A 22796-nucleotide genomic window follows, 5' to 3' on the forward strand; every position below is an offset into this window, starting at 1 on the left:
GTCATATTGTGAAGCAGGTTACCTAGACTGACCCCATGGTGGGCTCAGAATCAGCCTGCCTTCATCTCATTCTCTGCCTTCCAGCCTGTCTCCCAGAAGCCCAGATTATGGAATTCCTTCTCTGAGTGAGAACTGTCACACCCTCACTGTGAAGTCTGTTTGGCTGTTTTTCTGCCTTACGCTTATAAGAACCTATAGTTCTTTTGTCTTTGCCCCTCTTAACCTTGGCATCAGGCCACTCTTTGATTTCCGATGTATTCCTCTTCTAAGTATGACAGATGTGCAAGGAAAAGCAAGAGTTGTGCAGACATTAAACACTGCTTCTTGTTAGTGCTCAAAAACATTGGACTATTTGGACCAAGGGAGCTTTGGGTCCTCAATTTAAATGTAAACAAATGTTTAAAGGATGAGGGGAAATCAATTCAGCATAAGTCCAAAGATTCTTTATACAAATTTTGCTTAGACACTTATATTAGTTTAGTTAAAGATGTGAAAATGGAAGAAATAAATCTGTTCCACCACTTCCTAAATATACTTTCAAAAGAAGACCCAAATAATACTAAGGTATAATTTTGAATAGTCATAGAACAAGAAATTGTATTCAGGATAAGTAAAAATTGGTTTGATGTAATCAATTTATTTATAGTTAGAAAAACATACCAAATCTATAAATAATCAGAAAACAATAATATTTACACGCGGTAGGACAAGACACCCATAGAGCAATGTAATTTTGTTCCTTGTAAAAGAGAGAGTTCTGCAAGTAAGCAGCAGTTTGCCATCTTCCTTTTTTTTTGTCTTTTTAGTTAAACAAAAATATAGTTCAGTTTTTTATATGTTTAAAATAACAAGCATACAGACTACATTTAAAAATAGTTCTCTCTTTTAGAGGGACATTTTTACTTTGTATTATACAATATGAAAACCCCAAGCTTATTGGAATCTAGCTCAGAAAAGTATTCTATATTTCAAACATGTATAATATACACAACTGGGAAATATTTGAGATATCTTTTTAAAAGTCATTTATTGTTACTTAGTAGACAGAGACACCATGCCAAACTATAAATGAGGTAATGGATTTGGATTTGGTAAGACATCCTGATTGAAGTGGAGGCTGCTTTTGAACAGAAGCTAAGCTGGATCACAACACTTCTTTCTGCGTTTTAAGTAGCTGTCCAGGTGTGATGAAAATTCCCTGAGAATGTTTGGAAGTGTAAGGTTATGAAGATCTTATTGAATGTATTAAGTACAAAATCTAAGATACAGAGGACCTGAGAAGTGTTGCTCCATCAGAACATTGTGTGGTGTACTATTGAGTTGTACAGAAAGTTGTCAACCTAATACCTCTCACATTCCTTCCACATCACTCAATGTTTACAAATGTTTTGTCAGATATATAACATATGCCAACATGAAAATATCCAATAATGTGCAAATTTAAGTCACACAACAGCAAGGAGTTCACTCACTAGTTTAGACTCACTGCTTTGTATCCAGTAATGACAAAGTTCTATTTAACTTCAATGGACTGCAGAAATTCTATCTTAGCTATTTGTTTAACCTGATTATTCTTGGTCACAGTATACAAGATTCAGGAGCGAAAGACACTGCTTTTCCTCCTAGACCTAGTTCTTCACACTACTACCTGAAGATACCAATGCATGAACAAGTGTCATAAAAAAGATCATCTCAGAGTCCTTCACTGTTGGAATGAAGAAACAACAGATCTGTTCCCTAACTTTCTGTGATAAACGAACTTTGTTGTCTGTTTCATACATGCTATAGACACACACAAAGCAAAACTTCAGAATGAGATTTATTTGGTGTGTGTGTGTGTGTGTGTGTGTGTGTGTGTGTGTGTGTGTGTGCGTGCGTGCGCGTGTGCGCGAGCATGCGTCCAGGCATGCATGCGTGTGTGCGTGTGCGTGCGTGCGTGCGTGCGTGTGGCTGTGTGTGTGTTGGTTTCTGTGTGTCTCTTCTTCACTAGGGACCATGTCTATCTGCCGGAGGTGCACTCTTTAGGTTCTACTTTCCTGCTGTTGCATATTTCAGCTAATGTCATATGTGCTCTTTGGGTTCTGGGAGCCTCTCGCATCCCTTTCTGGGACTTTCTAGTGGTTCCCCAAGTTCCCCAACCCCAACTGCTACGTATTTAAATTCACTCCTGAACATCTGGACTTCTGTCCTGTGTCCTCCCATACTTGGTACTGTCCCCCTATTTTCCTCACACTCCCTTTTCTCACCCAGAACCCTCCCTCTGTCTACCTCCCATGGTGATTATGTTGTTCCCCCTTCTACGTGGTTTTACAGCATCAAAAGTTTGGCCTTGTGAATCTTCATAGGGTCTGTGAGTTGTATCTTGGCTATTCTCAGCTCTTGGGCTAACATGCATTTATCAGTGAGTGTATACCATGCTTTTGGGTCTGGGCTACCTCACTCAGGATGATATTTTCTAGTTTCATCCATTTACATACAAAGTTTGTGAAGTCATAATATTTTTTGGATATTTTCTTCATTTACATTTCAAATGTTATCATATTTCCTGGTTTTCCCTCTGGCAATCCCCTATCCCAAACCCCTGCCCCTGCTTCTATGAGGGTACTCCCACTCACCCACCCACACCCTCCCCTTTCCCCACCCTGGCATTGCAGTACATTGGGGTATCGAGCCTTCACAGCACCAAGGGCCTCTCCTCCCATTGATGCCTGACAAGGCCATCTTCTGTAGCAACATATGTGTCTGGAGCCAAGGGTTGCCCAGTGTGTACTCTTTGGTTGGTGGTCTAGTCCCTGGGAGCTCTTGAGTGTCAGGTTGCTTGATATTGTTATTTTTCCTATAGGTTTGCAAACCCCTTCAGCTACTTCAGTCCTTTCTCTAACTCCTCCACTAGGGACCCTGTTCTCAGTCCAATGGTTGACTGCCAGCATCCACCTTTGTATTTGTCATGCTCTGGCAGAGCCTTTCAGGAGACAGCTATATCAGTCTCCTATCAGCATGCACTGACTGTTATCCACAATAATGTCTGGGTTTGGTGACTGTATGTGAGATAGACCCCAGTGGGACAGTCTCAGTACGGCCTTTCCTTCAGTCTCTGTCCCACACTTTGTCTCTCTATTCCTTCTGTGAGTATTTTGTTCCCCCTTCTAAGAAAAACTGAAGAATCCATCTTTGGTCTTCCTTCTTTTTGAGCTTCATGTGGTCTGTGAATTGTATCTTAGGTATTCTGAGCTTTTGGGCTAATATCCACTTATCAGTGAGTTCATAGCATGTGTGTTCTTTTGTGACTGGGTTACCTCATTCAGGATGATGTTTTCTAGTTCCTTCCACTTGAGTAAGAATTTTGTAAAGTTACTGTTTTACTGCTGAGTAGCATTACATTGTGTAAACATATCATGTTTTCTGTATTTTTTCTTAGTTGAAAGACATATGGGGCTGCCGCTGCAGAGAGCCCGTGGGCAGCACCCCACGAGCGAACTTGAGCCTCGGGACCACAGGTAAGACCAACTTTTCTGCTGCAAGAAAGCTGCCTGGTGAGCTTGGGACACACGGAAGCAGAATTCCTCTAGGACTGGGCACGTTCTGTGTTTACCGGAAGTCCCACACCCGCGCATCCCGGCCCGCAGCAGCTCTCTGCTCCCAGACCCCGTGAGAGAGAGACCCAACCGCCTGGTCAGGTGGGCACTCCTGAGGCTGCAGAGCAGAAGAGACCACCAACACTGCTCACCCCTGCCCACATCCCTGGCCCAAGAGGAAACTGTATAAGGCCTCTGGGCTCCCGTGGGGGAGGGCCCAGGAGCGGCAGGACCCCTGCCTGAGACACCGCCAGAACCTGAAGGAAACAGACTGGATAAACAGTTCTCTGCACCCAAATCCCGTGGGAGGGAGAGCTAAACCTTCAGAGAGGCAGACAGGCCTGGGAAAACAGAAGAGACTGCTCTCTGCACACACATCTCGGACGCCAGAGGAAAAAGCCAAAGACCATCTGGAACCCTGGTGCACTGAAGCTCCCGGAAGGGGCGGCACAGGTCTTCCTGGTTGCTGCCGCTGCAGAGAGCCCGTGGGCAGCACCCCACGAGCGAACTTGAGCCTCTGGACCACAAGTAAGACCAACTTTTCTGCTGCAAGAAAGCTGCCTGGAGAACTCAAGACACAGGCCCACAGGAACAGCTGAAGACCTGTAGAGAGGAAAAACTACACGCCCGAAAGCAGAACACTCTGTCCCCATAACTGACTGAAAGAGAGGAAAACAAGTCTACAGCACTCCTGACACACAGGCTTATAGGACAGTCTAGCCACTGTCAGAAATAGCAGAACAAAGTAACACTAGAGATAATCTGATAGCGAGAGGCAAGCACAGGAACCCAAGCAACAGAAACCAAGACTACATGGCACCATCTGAGCCCAATTCTCCCATCAAAACAAACATGGAATATCCAAACACACCAGAAAAGCAAGATCTAGTTTCAAAATCATTTTTGATCATGATGCTGGAGGACTTCAAGAAAGACGTGAAGAACTCCCTTAGAGAACAAGTAGAAGCCTACAGAGAGGAATCGCAAAAATGCCAGAAAGAATTCCAGGAAAACATAAATAAACAAGTAGAAGCCCATAGAGAGGAGACACAAAAATCCCTGAAAGAATTCCAGGAAAACATAAATAAACAAGTAGAAGCCCATAGAGAGGAGACACAAAAATCCCTGAAAGAATTCCAGGAAAACATAAATAAACAAGTAGAAGCCCATAGAGAGGAGACACAAAAATCCCTGAAAGAATTCCAGGAAAACACAATCAAACAGTTGAAGGAATTAAAAATGGAAATAGAAGCAATCAAGAAAGAACACATGGAAACAACCCTGGATATAGAAAACCAAAAGAAGAGACAAGGAGCTGTAGATACAAGCTTCACCAACAGAATACAAGAGATGGAAGAGAGAATCTCAGGAGCAGAAGATTCCATAGAAATCATTGACTCAACTGTCAAAGATAATGTAAAGCGGAAAAAGCTACTGGTCCAAAACATACAGGAAATCCAGGACTCAATGAGAAGATCAAACCTAAGGATAATAGGTATAGAAGAGAGTGAAGACTCCCAGCTCAAAGGACCAGTAAATATCTTCAACAAAATCATACAAGAAAACTTCCCTAACCTAAAAAAAGAGATACCCATAGGCATACAAGAAGCCTACAGAACTCCAAATAGATAGGACCAGAAAAGAAACACCTCCCGTCACATAATAGTCAAAACACCAAATGCACAAAATAAAGAAAGAATATTAAAAGCAGTAAGGGAAAAAGGTCAAGTAACATATAAAGGCAGACCTATCAGAATCACACCAGACTTCTCGCCAGAAACTATGAAGGCCAGAAGATCCTGGACTGATGTCATACAGACCCTAAGAGAACACAAATGCCAGCCCAGGTTACTGTATCCTGCAAAACTCTCAATTAACATAGATGGAGAAACCAAGATATTCCATGACAAAACCAAATTTACACAATATCTTTCTACAAATCCAGCACTACAAAGGATAAGAAATGGTAAAGCCAAACATAAGGAGACAAGCTATACCCTAGAAGAAGCAAGAAGCTAATCGTCTTGGAAACAAAACAAATAGAATGAAAGCACACAAACATAACCTCACATCCAAATATGAATATAACGGGAAGCAATAATCACTATTCCTTAATATCTCTCAACATCAATGGCCTTAACTCCCCAATAAAAAGACATAGATTAATAAACTGGATACGCAACGAGGACCCTGCATTCTGCTGCCTACAGGAAACACACCTCAGAGACAAAGACAGACATTACCTCAGAGTGAAAGGCTGGAAAACAATTTTCCAAGCAAATGGTCAGAAGAAGCAATCTGGAGTAGCCATTCTAATATCAAATAAAATCAATTTTCAACTAAAAGTCATCAAAAAAGATAAGGAAGGACACTTCATATTCATCAAAGGAAAAATCCACCAAGATGAACTCTCAATCATAAATATCTATGCCCCAAATACAAGGGCACCTACATATGTAAAAGAAACCTTACTAAAGCTCAAAACACACATTGCACCTCACACAATAATAGTGGGAGATTTCAACACCCCACTCTCATCAATGGACAGATCATGGAAACAGAAATTAAACAGATACGTAGACAGACTAAGAGAAGTCATGAGCCAAATGGACTTAACAGATATTTATAGAACATTCTATCCTAAAGCAAAAGGATATACCTTCTTCTCAGCTCCTCATGGTACTTTCTCCAAAATTGACCATATAATTGGTCAAAAAACGGGCCTCAACAGGAACAGAAAGATAGAAATAATCCCATGCGTGCTATCGGACCACCACGGCCTAAAACTGGTCTTCAATAACAATCAAGGAAGAATGCCCACATATACTTGGAAATTGAACAATGCTCTACTCAATGATAACTTGGTCAAGGAAGAAATAAAGAAAGAAATTAAAAACTTTTTAGAATTTAATGAAAATGAAGGTACAACATACCCAAACTTATGGGACACAATGAAAGCTGTGCTAAGAGGAAAACTCATAGCGCTGAGTGCCTGCAGAAAGAAACAGGAAAGAGCATATGTCAACAGCTTGACAGCACACCTAAAAGCTCTAGAACAAAAAGAAGCAAATACACCCAGGAGGAGTAGAAGGCAGGAAATAATCAAACTCAGAGCTGAAATCAACCAAGTAGAAACAAAAAGGACCATAGAAAGAATCAACAGAACCAAAAGTTGGTTCTTTGAGAAAATCAAGAAGATAGATAAACCCTTAGCCAGACTAACGAGAGGACACAGAGAGTGTGTCCAAATTAACAAAATCAGAAATGAAAAGGGAGACATAACAACAGATTCAGGGGAAATTCAAAAAATCATCAGATCTTACTATAAAAACCTATATTCAACAAAACTTGAAAATCTTCAGGAAATGGACAATTGCCTAGACAGATACCAGGTACTGAAGTTAAATCAGGAACAGATAAACCAGTTAAACAACCCCATAACTCCTAAGGAAATAGAAGCAGTCATTAAAGGTCTCCCAACCAAAAAGAGCCCAGGTCCAGACGGGTTTAGTGCAGAATTCCATCAAACCTTCATAGAAGACCTCATACCAATATTATCCAAACTATTCAACAAAATTGAAACAGATGGATCACTACCGAATACCTTCTACGAAGCCACAATTAGTCTTATACCTAAACCACACAAAGATACAACAAAGAAAAAGAACTTCAGACCAATTTCCCTTATGAATATCGACGCAAAAATAATCAACAAAATTCTGGCAAACCGAATCCAAGAGCACATCAAAACAATCATCCACCATGACCAAGTAGGCTTCATCCCAGGCATGCAGGGATGGTTTAATATACGGAAAACCATCAACGTGATCCATTATATAAACAAACTGAAAGAACAGAACCACATGATCATTTCATTAGATGCTGAGAAAGCATTTGACAAAATTCAACACCCCTTCATGATAAAAGTCCTGGAAAGAATAGGAATTCAAGGCCCATACCTAAACATAGTAAAAGCCATATACAGCAAACCAGTTGCTAACATTAAAGTAAATGGAGAGAAACTTGAAGCAATCCCACTAAAATCAGGGACTAGACAAGGCTGCCCACTCTCTCCCTACTTATTCAATATAGTTCTTGAAGTTCTAGCCAGAGCAATCAGACAACAAAAGGAGGTCAAGGGGATACAGATCGGAAAAGAAGAAGTCAAAATATCACTATTTGCAGATGATATGATAGTATATTTAAGTGATCCCAAACGTTCCACCAGAGAACTACTAAAGCTGATAGACAACTTCAGCAAAGTGGCTGGGTATAAAATTAACTCAAATAAATCAGTTGCCTTCCTCTATACAAAAGAGAAACAAGCCGAGAAAGAAATTAGGGAAACGACACCCTTCATAATAGACCCAAATAATATAAAGTACCTCGGTGTCAGGTAATCATAATAGACCCAAATAATATAAAGTACCTCGGAATCAGAGAAAGAACTGGAAGAGCTTGAAGGGGCTCGAGTCCCCATATGTACAACAATGCCAAGCAACCAGAGCTTCCAGGGACTAAGCCACTACCTAAAGACTATACATGGACTGACCCTGGACTCTGACCCCATAGGTAGCAATGAATAGCCTAGTAAGAGCACCAGTGGAAGGGGAAGCCCTGGGTCCTGCTAAGACTGAACCCTCAGTGAACTAGACTATGGGGGGAGGGCGGCAATGGGGGGAGGGTTGGGAGGGGAACACCCATAAGGAAGGGGAGGGGCGAGGGGAATGTTTGCCCGGAAACCGGGAAAGGGAATAACACTTGAAATGTATATAAGAAATACTCAAGTTAATAAAAAAAGAAAGACATATGGAATATTTCCAGCTTCCAGGCTATTAAAAATAAGGCTGATATGAACATATTTGAGCATGTGTCCTTGTTATTTTTTGGAACATCCTTTGGGTGTATGCCTAGGTGCAGCATAGCTGGGTTTTCAGGTAAAGCAACTTCCAAATCTGAGGAACTGTCATATTGATTTCCCAAACGGTTTTTACACGATTGTAATTCCACCAGTAATAGAGGAGTCTTCCTCTTTCTCCACATCTGATATTGCCTGAGTTTTTTTTTTCTTTTTTTTCTTTTTTTATCTTAGCCATTCTGATTGGTGTAAGGGGGAAATCTCAGGGTCATCTTGATGTACATTTCTGTGATGACTAAAGATGTTGAACATTTCTTTAGGTGCTTCTCGGCCATTTCAGATTCCTCAGCTAAGACCTCTTTTTTTTTTTTAGTTCTGTATACCAAATTTTAATTCGGCCATTTGTTTTTCTGGAATCTAACTTCTTGACTACTTTGTGTATTTTGGATATGAGCCTTCTATTAAATGTAGTGTTGATAAAGATCTTTTTCCAACATGTAGGTTGCTATTTTGTCCTACTGCCAGTCTCCTTTGCCTGACAGAAGCTTTTCAGTATTATGTGGTCTCATTTGTCAACTGCTGATCTTAGATGATGAGCCAATGGTGTTCTGTCCAGGAAATTTTCACCTGTGCCTACATGATCAGGACTATTTCCGACATGCTCTTCATTTAGATTAAGCTTATATGGTTTTATGTGAAGGTCCTTGATCCACTTGGACAAAAGCTTTGTAAAGGGAAATTAAAAATGTTTTTAAAAGGCAGATCAGCATGCCAGAGTAACGGAGAGACTTTGACAGCCCAGGTTATCACAGTGCCTGCTGTTGCCACTCAGCTCTCCTATATGTTTTTCCACTGGAGTTATGAGCTGCCTGTCCTTCTGTCCTGTGGTATTCAAAACAAACTTTCCTTCTGCAGTGTGCACTTGGGCGGTTCTTGGAAGAGTGAGGAGACAGCCTGTCAGCCTCTGCTCATTAACCTAAGGACCATGTGACCAGTGAGGTGGCCATCTTGTGATTTGGTCTGCATTATTTGTTGGAAAAATGCCACAAGAAGATCACACTGGGATTTAGAAGTTTCTGGCTAATACTTAGCCAGGTAGCCTTTTGTGGCCAGATTGGTCTACAAAGAGAAACAGCATTTTGGAAAAGTGAAATACCTTTGTAACCTAACATGCAATTGGTTCAATAAAGACTTCAAATTTCAAAAAAAAAAAAAAAAGGCAGATCAATATGAATTCTACTTACAGACCTCCAATTAAACCAGCACCATTTGTTGAAAATGCTGTTTCTTTCAGCCCCCCAGAGGATTATTTTAGTTTCTTTGTCAAATATCAAGTAACCATAGGTTTAGATCTGTATCTTCAATCCATTGATTGATCTACCTGTCTGTACAAATACGATTTGCTTTTAATTACGATTATTCTGAGGTCCAGGATGGCAGTTACCCCACAAGTTCTTTTATTGTTGACAATATTTTTTGTTATACTGAGTTTTTAATTATTCCAGATAAATTTGAGAAATGCTCTATCTTTGTGAAGAATTGAGTTGAAATTTTATTGGGGATTGCATTGAATCTGTTTAGGATAAGATGGACATTTTTACTATGTTATTCCTGCCAATCCATGAGCATGGGAGATGTTTTCATTTGATTTCTTCAGAGACTTGAAGTTCTTTTCATATAGACCATTCACTTGCTTGGTTAGAATTTCACCAAAATACTTTATATTATTTGTAACTATTTTAAAGGGTGCTGATTCCTTAATTTCTTTCACAGGCCACTTATCCTTGTGAAGAGAAAAGCTACTGATTTGTTTGAATTCATTTTACATGTACCCAGTTTCCTGAAATTGTTTTTCAGGTGTAGAAGTTCTCTGGTAGCATTTTTAGAGTTGCTTGTTTATACTATCATTTCATCTGCAAATAGTAATACCTTGACCTCTTTCTTTCTCATTTGTATGCCTTTGACATCTTTTTATTTTTATTTGCTAATTGATCAGGCTAGAACTTCAAGTACTATATTGAATAAATAGGGAGAGGGCAGTTAGCCTTGACTTGTCACCGATTTTAATGAGATTGATTTAAACTTCTCTCCCTTTAGTTAGAGGTTGACTGTTTGCTGAATATTTCTTTTATTATGTTTAGGTATATGCCTTGAATTCTTGATCTTTCCAAGACTTTTAACATAAAGGGACATTGTATTTTGTTGAAGGCTTTTTTACTTTTAATGAGATGATCATATGTAGTGGATTATATTGAAGTATTCCATATATTAAACCATCCCTGCACCCCTGGGTGAAGCCTACATGAACATGGTAGATGATCATTTTCATGTAATTTTTTTTATTGGATTTGGTTTGGGAGAATCTTTTTGAGTATTTCTGCATATATATTCATAAGGGAAATTGAACTCAAATTCTCTTTTTTTTTCTTTGTTGGGTCTTTGTGTGGCTTAAGTATTGGCATAACTAATCCTTTATAGCATGAATTAATATTCTTTCTGTTTCTCTTTTGTAAAATAGTTTGAGAAGTACTGGTATTAGGTATTCTTTGAAGGTCTGATAGAATTCTGAACTAAAACCATCTTGCCCAGGGATTATTTTTCCTTTTGTTTGAGAGAATTTTAGTGACTACTTTTATTTCCTTATGGGTTATGGGACTTTATCTGTTCCTGATCTAACTTTGGTACCTGGTATCTGTCTAGAAAATCATCCATTTTAATTAGAATGCCCAGTCTTGTTCAGTATAAGCTTTTATAGTAGGCTCTGGTGATATTTTGAATTTCCTCAGTTTCTTTTGTTTTGTCTCCCTTTTCATTTCTGATTATGGTAATTTGGATACTCTATTTGTGCCCTATAGTTAGTTTGGCTAAGGGTTTATCTATCTTATTGATTCTTTCAAAGAATCAGTTCTTAGTTTTGTCAATTCTTGTATAGTTCTTTTTGTTTCTAATAGGTTTATTTTAGCCCGGAAGTTGATTATTTCCTGAAGTCTCTTCCTCTTGGTTGTGTTCGTTTCTTTCTGTCCTAGAGTTTTCAGACGTGCTGTAACACCAATTTTTTTTTTTTGATGAATGTACTCACTGCTTTTATTTTGTCCCATAAATTTGGGTATGCTATGCCTTCATTCTCAATAAATTCTGGAAAGTCTTTAATTTCTTTTTTTATTTCTTACCTGACCAAGTTATCATTTAGTAGAGAGTAACACAGTTTTCATGAGTATGTGGGCTTTGTGTAGTTTTTGTTTTTTTTTTGAAGATCAGTCTTAGTCTGTAGTGATCTGAAAGAGTGCATGGGATCTTTTCAATCATCTTGTATCTTTTAAGGTTTGTTTTGTGTTCAATTAGATGATAAATTTTGGAGAAGGTACCATGAGGTGCTGAGAAGATAGTATATTCTTTTGTTTTAGGGTTAAACGTTCTGTAGATATCTGTTAAATCCATTTGTTTCATTACCTCTATTAGTTTCACTGTGTTTCTGTTAAGTTTCTGTTTCCGTGATCTGTCCATTGATGAGAGTGGGCTGTTAAATTCTCCCACTAATATTGTATGAGGACCAATGCACTTTTGAGCTTTAGCAATATGTCTTTTACAGATGTTGGAACCCTTGCATATGGAGCATAGATGTTCTGAACTGAGCATTCATCTTGGTGGGTTTTTCATTTGATGAATATGTAGTGTACTTCCCATGTTTTTTGATAACTTTTGGTTGAAAGTCTGTTCTATTATATATTGGAATGGTTACTCCAGCTTGTTTCTTGGGACTGTTCGCTTGGGAAATTTTTTTCTAGCCTTTTCCTATGAGGTAGGGTCTATCTTTGACACTGATGTATGTTTCTTGTATGCAAGAAACGAACGAACGTTGTGTCCTGTTTGTATACACAGTCTGTTAATCTCTTTCTTTTTATTGCAGAATTCAGTCCATAAACATTGAGAGATATTAAAGATAATTGTATTTTTGGTTCCTGTTATTTTTCTTGTTAGTGCTTGTATTATGTCCATGTGGTTCTCTTCTTGAGGGTTTGTTGTGAGATGATTAATTCCTTGGTGTTTTGTGGGTTTAGTTTCCCTCTTTGTTTTGGAGTTTTCCTTCTATTTTCCCTTGAATGGCTTGATTAGTGGAAAAGTATTGTTTAAATTTGGTTTTGACATAGAATATCTTTGTTTCTCCATCTACGGTGATTGAGAGTTTTGCTGGGTATAGTAGCCTCACTGGCATTTGTGGTCTCTTAAAGTCTGTAGGACATCTGTCCAAGATCTTCTGGCTTTTATAGTCTGTTTTCATGAAGCAGGCATAGATTAAAGCACCTTTGGATATAGCAAATATGTAAAAGGATGCTTAAAGAAGGAATATAAATATGAATCCACAGACAGTAGGAAATGAGCATTGATCATTGATTTAGTTTGTTTCACATTGTTATTCATTCTAAAGATACATATGCATTGCTTCACCTTATATAATATTGTTGAGTTCAACTTGTGGTAATGTTGCTAAGGAGAGAAACTCACCCAAGAACTGATTGTGAGGTTCCTGCAGCAGCTTGCCTCTGCTGTTGACTGGTGTTTTTTTTTTTTTTCTTCATGAATGAATTATAACTGCCTGGTTTCTACTTGCTGAAAGCACTGGACAGTAGGCACTGGTTTATGCCTGGTATCTACCAGCCTAGAGGACTGCTCTGCAGCTCTTGATTCATATTTTGTGTTTGCTATGGTTCTAAACTGCTGCCAAACAAGATTGAGCTCACCCCCAAAGAACTGTTGCTGAACAGGTCCACTTCCTCCATATCTTAATAACTTTTGTCTTCTTCTACTGCTGCTTGTGTAGTTGAACCCTTATTAAAGTAGATTATAAGAAATTTATGAATACAAACGTATTAGTGACTTTTGAATCACTGTTGAAAAGTATATTTTTTTCCTTTTTCCTGATCCCCCTACTTTATTTGTAACAGAAAAACTTGATTGAATCAAAATTCCAAAGGGTATTCTCAATAATATGGGTTCTGTACCTTCTAAACTTCAGCTAACTTAAATCTATCTAGCTTATGCAAATGCAGTTCTTCATTCTTCTGTTTCCTCTGTGTCTTTCCTCATCTCCTTACCCTTCCTCATTCTTGTTACATGTAGCTTTTGTTACCCTGCTTACCTCCAAGAAAGGACTGTGCTACTAGCCCTCACACAGAGATATAGGGTCCATAGCATAAAAATACAGACATAGACAGTTGTTCAATTTCGACTTGCCTTTTTGGCACAATTGCTGGGAACTAATTGGGTACTACTTATCTCCTGCTTGAAGAAGCATGACTTTACCAGTATTCTTAGGTCTGTACCTCTCCATCTGACCTCAACTTTAGTTGCTCAGTTCCATCTAGTCCCATCTAAACATCCTAAACCACCTTCCTACAGGAGTGGCCTTCGGCCACTCCAAGGGAGGTTTCACATGGCTGGCTATCTTTTCTCCCTTAGAAACAAGGTAACCTCTTTCTCTCCCCTCCTTGTATCTCTCTGCTTGCCTTCAGGGACCTGGAAGTCCTGCCTAGTCTTTTCACACAGCAGTTGGTCCATGGCTTCTTTACTGATAGATCAAGAACCAACTGAAGAAGAGGATCTTAGCATTAGACCCACCCATAACAGTTCTTACATTTTTTTCTTACCTCACATATACTATGTTTGTCCTTTCTTTCCAAGCTTTTATTTCCTGTGTTCTCACCATTTCCTCGATCCTTTATTTCTCTCTTCTTCTTGGTTTCTTTTATTTTTTTCTCCTTTGTCTTCTTCTGCTTTCTCTATTTATCAAAAATCATTCCCTTTGCTCTTGGCAATCTAACATTTTACTCCCATCCCAAACATAAGTAGAGCATCTATTTTTCAAACATAATCGATACAAGAATAAAAATCATTTATCTTCTACAGAGTTTACTCAAGAAACTTGACCTAAATTCAATATTAATGGTTTAGATTTTTAAATACGTGCTGTAATATGAGTAATTTTGTATCATCTACTTCTATTGAAAAGCATCTCAGTGTAATAAAGCATCTGAAATGGATATTGAACCTGTATCTGACAGAGTTAAGATGTGGAAGAACCACAAAACTCATTTTAGATTATTCCTATTCATTTCTACCTGTCTATGGATTTTATTATACTCTAAAATATGTGCAGAGATGAATCTCCATTTTCATTAAAATAACAGATCTTTGTATGACTGAGCACAAGTGTAAAAGTGTGGTAGCGTATCCAGATACCATTTCATTTTAAAGCAGAATTTCACTGAAAAAATATTTAGAGATGTTTTACAAAAAAAAAAAAAGATTAGGAATAATATTCAGCTTTAAAGAGAAGTAAAAATCTAGGAAAATGTGATTATACTGTCAATGGGATACCTCTTAAGCAAGATCCATATTATAATTTCCATCCAAATTTTAATCAGAATTACTCTCTGTTTTACCATTTAGGAGCACTGACTGTTGTAGCTTTTCCATCATAGATGAATTGCTTCAAATTTAAACTGTCTTTTATAATTTTTGTTCATCAGAGTTTTGTTTGGGAAACTAAAAAAAAAATTGATTTTTTTAAGTGGCTTGAATTTACCACAATTACAGTAATTCCAAATATTTCAAATGACAGATTAATCTTATTGAAAAAATATTGTGGATTTGATCCTGTGAGGCTTGTAGTCCTTTTTGTGAACACACATTCATAAAAATGTAATATAGATTAAGAGTTAAGAGAAAGCATGTTACGACCTTTAACAAACATCCAACGGCCTTTTCCCCCTTTTTTTCCTTTTTCCCACATCACAAGCCTGGGCCATTTTTGAGCCTAAATCTCCTTGAGGAATGGACTATTGATAAATTCCAAATGTTGACACAATTGATGCCAAAAGAATTGCTTTTTAGTTTTATCTAGCTCCTGAGACAAGTGAGAATATACAGTGTTTTGATTGTGACTACAGCCATGAATCTTATGATGGACAAATCATAAAAGCACTGATGAGGAGAAATCGCTAGTGAGTAGATACTTTCTTCACAAATGAATTCTTCTTGTGTATTATTTAATAATTTTAACACATGCAATGGCTCTTCCTGGTTGTCAACTTAACTACATCTGGAATAAAACATAATTCACAAATAGAGAGCATATCTGTGACCTAGATCTTGAGGCTGGAAGACACTGGCTTCTGACTTGGATCTTGACATGAAAATAGTGAGACACTGTGGCCAAGAAAAGTTTATATCCAGGTAGCATAGTATACACCTTTAATCTCAGGATACTCAGGCAAACAGATCTCTGAGTTAAAGGTCAGCCTATGACCAAGTAACTTGCACATCCAGGTGGGGTGTTACAAATCTTCAATCTGGGCCAGATCTTCTGTGCGGGTCTACATAAGATCATTGGAAGAAGGAAGACTCACACTTCTTTGCCTGATGGCAGTTTCTGGCCAGCACATCTAGTAGAACCTACTTTTTTGAGAGTCCAGTTCATAAAGAAGACCAAGTGAAGCAACTAGCTTTCTGAGACTGAACAAACAAGAGATTTTTAGACTTCTCATTCACAGTTGTCCATTGTTCCATTAGTTGGACTGCAAACTGGAAGTCATTACAGTAAATTTCCCTAGCATGTACAGACATACCATAAGTTCAATAACTCTAGAGAACCCTGACTAATACAATACAGCACTCTTCTTTTCTTTAATACCCTATATTTAAAGTAGAAAAGAAAAGTATAGTAACAAAATTGATTGCTATTTTATCTTGATCATTAAGAAAGTAAAAATGTAGATTTTTATTTATTTTTTGTACTTTTTTATTTTTCTTTTCTTTTTTTTCTTTCTCCATCTTTAATAAAATGGTTCTTTCTTATTTACAATTCAATTGTTATTACCTTTCCCGGTTTCCAAGCAAACATCCCCCTAGCCCCTACCCCTCCCCTTCCATATGGGTGTTCCCCTCCCCATTCTCCTCCCCTTACCACCATCTCCACAACAATCACGTTCACTCGGGGGCTCACTCTTGGCAGGACCAAGGGCTTCCCCTTCCACTGGTGCCATTACTAGGCTATTCATTGCTACCTATGGAGTTGAAGCCCAGGGTCAATCCATGTATAGTCTTTGGGTAGTGACTTAGTCCCTGGAAGCTCTGGTTGCTTGGCATTGTTGTTCATATGGGGTCTCGAGGCACTTCAAGCTCTTTCAGTCCTTTCTCTGATTCTTTCAATGGGGGTCCAGTTCTCAGTTCCGTGGTTTGCTGCTGGCATTCGCCTACGGATTTGATGTATTCTGGGTGTGTCTCTCAGGAGAGATCTACATCCAGTCCCTGTCAGTCTGCACTTCTTTGCTTCATCCATCTTATCTAGTTTGGTGGCTGTATATGTATGGGCCACATGTGGGGCAGGCTCTGAATGGGTGTTCCTTCTGCCTCTGTTCTACACTTTGCCTCCCTATTCCCTCCCAAGGGTATTCTTGTTCCCCTTTTAAAGAAGGAGTGAAGCATTCACATTTCGGTCATCCTTCTTGAGTTTCACGTGTTCTGTGCAACAAGGGTAATTCGAGCATTTGGGCTAATATCCACATATCAATGAGTGCATACCATGTACGTTTTTCTGTGATTGGGTTACCTCACTCAGGATGATATTTTCTAGTTCCATCCATTTGCCTATGAATTTCATAAAGTCATTGTTTTTGGTAGCTGAGTAGTATTCCATTGTGTAGATGTACCCCATTTTTTGTATCCATTCCTCTGTTGAAGGGCATCTGGGTTCTTTCCAGCTTCTGGCTATTATAAATAAGGTTGCTATGAATATAGTGGAGCATGTGTCTTTGTTATATATTGGAACATCTTTTGGGTATATGCCCAAGAGAGATATAGCTAGGTCCTTAGGTAGTGCAATGTCCAATTTTCTAAGGAACCTCCAGACTGATTTCCAGAATGGTTTTACCAGTCTGCAATCCCACCAAAAATAGAGGAGTATTCCTCTTTCTCCACATCCTTGCCAGCATCTACTGCTGCTGGAGTTCTCGAAAGAATAGGAATTCAAATCCCATACCTAAACATAGTGAAAACCATATATAGCAAAGCAGTAGCTAATATTAAACTAAATGAAGAGAAACATGAAAGAATCCCACAAAAATCAGGGACTAGACAAGGCTGCCCACTCTCTCCCTACTTATTCAATATAGTTCTTGAAGTTCTAGCCAGAGCAATCAGACAACAAAAGAAGTTCAAAGGGATACAGATCGGAAAGGAAGAAATCAAAATATCACTATTGCAGATGATATGACAGTATATTTATTTGATTCCAAAAGTTACACCAGAGAACTACTAAACCTGATAAACATCTCCAGCAAAGTTGCTGGGTATAAAATTAACTCAAATAAATCAATAGCATTCCTTTACAAAAAAGAGAAGCAAGCCAAGAAAGAAATTAGGGAAACGACACCCTTCATAATAGTCCCAAATAATATAAAATTCCTCCGTGTGACTTTAACCAAGCAAGTGAAAGATCTGTATGATAAGAACTTCAAGTCTCTGAATGAAGAAATTGAAGAAGATCTCAGAAGATGGAAAAATCTCCCATGCTCATGGATTGGCAGGATTAACATAGTAAAAATGGCCATTTTACCAAAAGCGATCTACAGATTCAATGCAATCCCCATCAAAATACCAATCCAATTCTTCAGAGAGTTAGACAGAACAATTTCCAAATTCATCTGGAATAACAAAAAACCCAGGATAGCTAAAACTATCCTCAACAATGAAAGGACTTCCAGGAGAATCACTATCCCTGAACTCAAGCAGTATTACAGAGTAATAGTGATAAAAACTATATGGTATTGGTACAGGGACAGGCAGATAGACAAGTGGAATAGAATTGAAGACTCAGAAATGAACCCACACACCTATGGTCACTTGAGTTTTTGACAAAGAAGCCAAAACCATCCAATGGAAAAAAAGATAGCATTTTCAGCAAATGGTGCTGGTTCAAGTGGAGGTCAGCATGTAGAAGAATGCAGATCGATCCATGCTTATCACCCTGTACAAAGCTTAAGTCCAAGTGGATCAAGGACCTCCACACCAAACCAGATACACTCAAACTAATAGAAGAAAAAGTCGGGAAGAGTCTCAAACACATGGGCACTGGAGAAAATTTCCTGTACCAAACACCAATGGTTTATGCTCTAAGATCAAGAATTGACAAATGGGATCTCATAAAGCTGCAAAGCTTCTGTAAGGCAAAGGAAACTATTGTTAGGAAAACAGCAACCAACAGATTGGGAAAAGATCTTTACTAATCCTACAACTGATAGCAGGCTCATATCCAAAATATACAAAGAACTCATGAATTTAGACGGCAGGAAGACAAATAACCCTATTGAAAAATGGAGTTCAGAGCTAAACAAAGAATTCACAGCTGAGGAATGCTGTATGGTTGAGAAGCTCCTAAAGAAATGTTCAACATCTTTAGTCATAAGGGAAATGAAAATAAAACAATCCGGAGATTCCACCTCACACCAGTCAGAATGGCTAGATTTTTATTATTATTAATATTTTCTACTTAAATATTTGATGTATTGAAAGTGTAAAATTAAATATGAAAATTATATATATATATTCCCTGAGTGATCTTTGTAACCCGCTATACTCATGAGAAAAAAAAATAAGTAAATTCCTCAGAAATATGCACAATTAATATGTTTCACACAGATTTATAAAGAGTAATTTGGAGCACTGTTTCCCTTAATGTTTTGAAATACAGAAAGTCATCTCTGAAGCTTAGGTTCCTATAACTGAATACCATCTTGTTATACAATTATAATAAAGACTTATCTAATGTATCTGATAATATCTTCTATAAGATTAACCCTAAAACTACCTCTTGAGAAAAACCACAAAGCAAAACAAATTTACAGTTTACCACACTCACTGGTAGGTAGATCTCACCACTATATAACCTTTAAAATAATACCAAAATCAATATTTAAAATACAGCTTGCCTTGTATCACTATAAAAAAATAAGACACAATGATATTGTCACAATAGTTCTTAGAGATAAAAAATAAAGCTTTGGATATGATTTATTTGAGTATTCATCAATATCAATGCCAAACATAGAGTTTAGGACATATTTGTTATCATTCCAATAGAAAGAGGAATAGACTTTATCAAATTACACTGAATTCCAATAAAAACATAAGGAACGGTGCTCATTTTAAATTGTTTTATTTAAATTAAGTAATCTATTTTTCTTTTCATAGCGTATGATAATTTCATATAAGTATATGGCATGTTTTGGTTAAATTTCCGCACTTTCCTTAACTTCATTTTTCTTTCCCATCATGTGTGGTTTTTTTTTTTTTTTTTTTTTTTTTGAAACTAAGTATATTTGGCTCTTCCTGTATGGGCATGGCTTATCATCATCTCCTGGAGCATGAGTAGCCTCTCAGGGCCTATATTCCTGAAGAAACAGACTCTTTTCTTTCCCAAGCTGCCATCAAGCACCCACAGGTTCTCAGCTATAGAGGAAATGGAATGAGCCATTCCTCACCAAGACTTAAAGGTTGACTGTGTTCATACTGTATAGGAATAATATATGCATCTGCCTTTGCTTTAAGTTAAAATATTCAAGACCTCTGTCATATATCAAAAAACTGTTTTACTGTACACATACAGCATCTCTGGATCTTACCTTTCGTTGCTTTGTTTTGTGTTTGTTTTGCTTTGTTTTGTTTTGTGTTGTTTTCCCTTTGCAGTGGAGGTAGGCACGTTATATAGAAATATAGCTTTAAAATTCAGAAAAGTAACTTTTCATTAAAGCAATTTTACTTTATTTTATTTATTGATTGATTTCTTTTTACTTTTATTTCTTTTCTTTCTAATCATTATCCATGTCCTGGTCTGCCCGCTCACAGTTCCTCATCCCATTTCTCCTCCCCCCTGTCTCCCAGAGGATATCTGCACTCCTCACCTCATACCCCCATCTCCAGCAGGTATCCCTATTTTCTGGGGTCTTAAGTCTCTTGAGGGTTAGGGATGTCTTCTTGCACTGATGGAAGACCAGGCAGGCCTCTGCTGTATATGTGCTGGGGGCCTTGGACCAGTTCATGTATGCTGCCTGGTTGTGCTGCTTTATTAACATGGTTTTATTTTTCATATAAGCCAATACATACTTTCAGTCAGCAAGGAAATATATGTTAAAGCCATACATCCTGCAAAACTTTTAAAAGATTTCATGTGATATCTAGATGAAGATACACACACACACACACACACACACACACACACACACACACAGATATGAATACACATACACTTTATAATGGCTAAATCAATGCTGTTACTTCCACTGGTTTCAGAAAGACCTCTACAAACAACAATTTCTTGGCCATTCCATGTTCCCCATTTTCCTGACTCTCAAATTTAATTTTATATCTTAAATAGTTATTTTCTTGCTTAAGAGGCCTTACTAATCAGTTTTGCTGAAGACATATCTCTGAAGACAGAATCCAGGAGTCCTCCCAAACTGTGAATAATTAAAACATACTTTATCAAGAATATGTTATCATTAACTATTGTGGACTTAGATTTTTATTAATAAAGCAATATATATATATTTGTGTGTGTGTGTGTGTGTGATATAACAAAATATTTACAACATAGCACTCCCCCCCAGGTCTCATTATGGAGAAAAAATATCTTTATGGCTTGTCTGTATTTAATTTTTAAATAAAATTCAATTTAACAGCAACTAAAATTGCAAAATAAAAAAATCCCAATAACAACTAAGAATCAAAATAATGCTTTCCACTGGTTAATTAAATTGCAAAACGCCAAAGAGTAGCCTTCCTCCTTATCACTACTTTCTAAATCAACCAAAGGGTAGAGAAATTATAAGAATTCATCTGTAATAGGAGTATTGTTCTTAATACTGTTGAAAATATTATTTAATTTTGCATCTTTATATGCCAAGACCAAACTAGGAAAGCATTTTTTGATAGTAGAATCCATGAAAAAACTCACTGGGACACATAGTCTAGTTTTTGAAGAAACAGCCATGGTCTAAACAAAGATGGTTGAGTGAATTTTATATGTCAGACATGACAATGTTGAGACTTATTAATATATTTTATTTATTGTAACAAAATGAATAATAAATAGTATTGCCATTACTGTAACTTATAAGTGGCCTGGGAATTTTGTTTGTTTGGTTGGTTGGTTAGTTGGTTGGTTTGTCTGCTTGGTTTTCTGAAGCAAGGTCTTAGTATGAAGCTCAGGCTATATGGAACTCCTTATGTAGAGTGGGATGACCTCAAACTCCAGTTCTTTTTCAGGATCATCAAAATCTTTATCATTTTTATGATGTGAAATGCATTTAGAAAAAATGGCCTGTAAATAACCAAAATTCTATATTTGCATTTGTTACAAATTATATGGATTTTTAATTAATGTTCAAATCATGAATTGACCCTTAGAGTTGTAAATATAAAGAAAATTGAGGACTTAATGTAAGTTCCACCATTAAATAATTTAACTTTTGGCCTCTCTCATGGGTATGTAATTAAGGGATACCATGTGGAGTTAAGCTACACAGTCAAATGTTTCGATTTACTCAAAATCTCTACTGAAACATTTTCATAAGCCACAGTATCTCATGTCTAAAACTTTATGAGAAAAAGTTTAACAAATATATATTCTTGTGGCTTTGAACACTAAACATCTAAAGACAAGGAAATTGTGAACTTGGGCTGTAATATGGACTCTAAAAGAGGGAACTGGTTTTTGTTATTGTTTTTGTTGCTATTTTTGTTGTTGGTTTTGTTTTCCTTTGCTTTCTTCAGTGTCTGATAGATAACAGCATTATCACTTTGCTATGTTCTGTCTGCTTATACTTCTGTGCTGGTTGGTTTTATGCCATTAGAGAAAAGAGGGAACCTCAATTAAGAAAATGTCCCTACATGATCTGACTGTAAATAATGTTTAATTAGTGACCAGTGGAGAAGGGCCTAGTCCATTGTTGGTGATGCCATCTGGATTGGTGATTCTGGGTTCTATAAGAAATCAAGGTAAGCGAGCCATGGAGCAAGCCAGTAAATAGCACCCTTCCATCGTCTCTGCATCAGCTCCTGCCCCCACATTCCTGACCTTCTTGAGTTCCTGTCTTGACTTCCTTAATGATTGTAATGTGGAAACAGAACATACAAACATTTTCTCCCTGAGTTAAGTTGGTCATGGCGTTTCATCACAGAAACGGTAGCTATAACTTAGACAATTATTTGCTTATCCTTAATGTGCATCTTATAATCAAGATCTATGTGCTCCTTTAGCATTTATATGGACAGTATAGGATAGCTCTTCCTTTGAAGAGCCTTAATTC

At 37.6% G+C, this 22796-nt stretch overlaps 1 long non-coding RNA gene and 1 pseudogene across 1 annotated transcript in view; one reads left to right on the top strand and one right to left on the bottom strand.

Annotated features, from left to right (window-relative positions):
- LOC134479998 (uncharacterized) overlaps positions 1 to 22796 on the bottom strand; it is a 174898-nt gene that overhangs the window by 86658 nt on the left and 65444 nt on the right. The window lies entirely within an intron of this gene.
- Positions 9175 to 9278, top strand: LOC120094462 (small nucleolar RNA SNORA44; annotated as a pseudogene).

Source organism: Rattus norvegicus, chromosome 8, assembly GCF_036323735.1.
Source record: "Rattus norvegicus strain BN/NHsdMcwi chromosome 8, GRCr8, whole genome shotgun sequence".
NCBI lineage: Eukaryota > Metazoa > Chordata > Mammalia > Rodentia > Muridae > Rattus > Rattus norvegicus.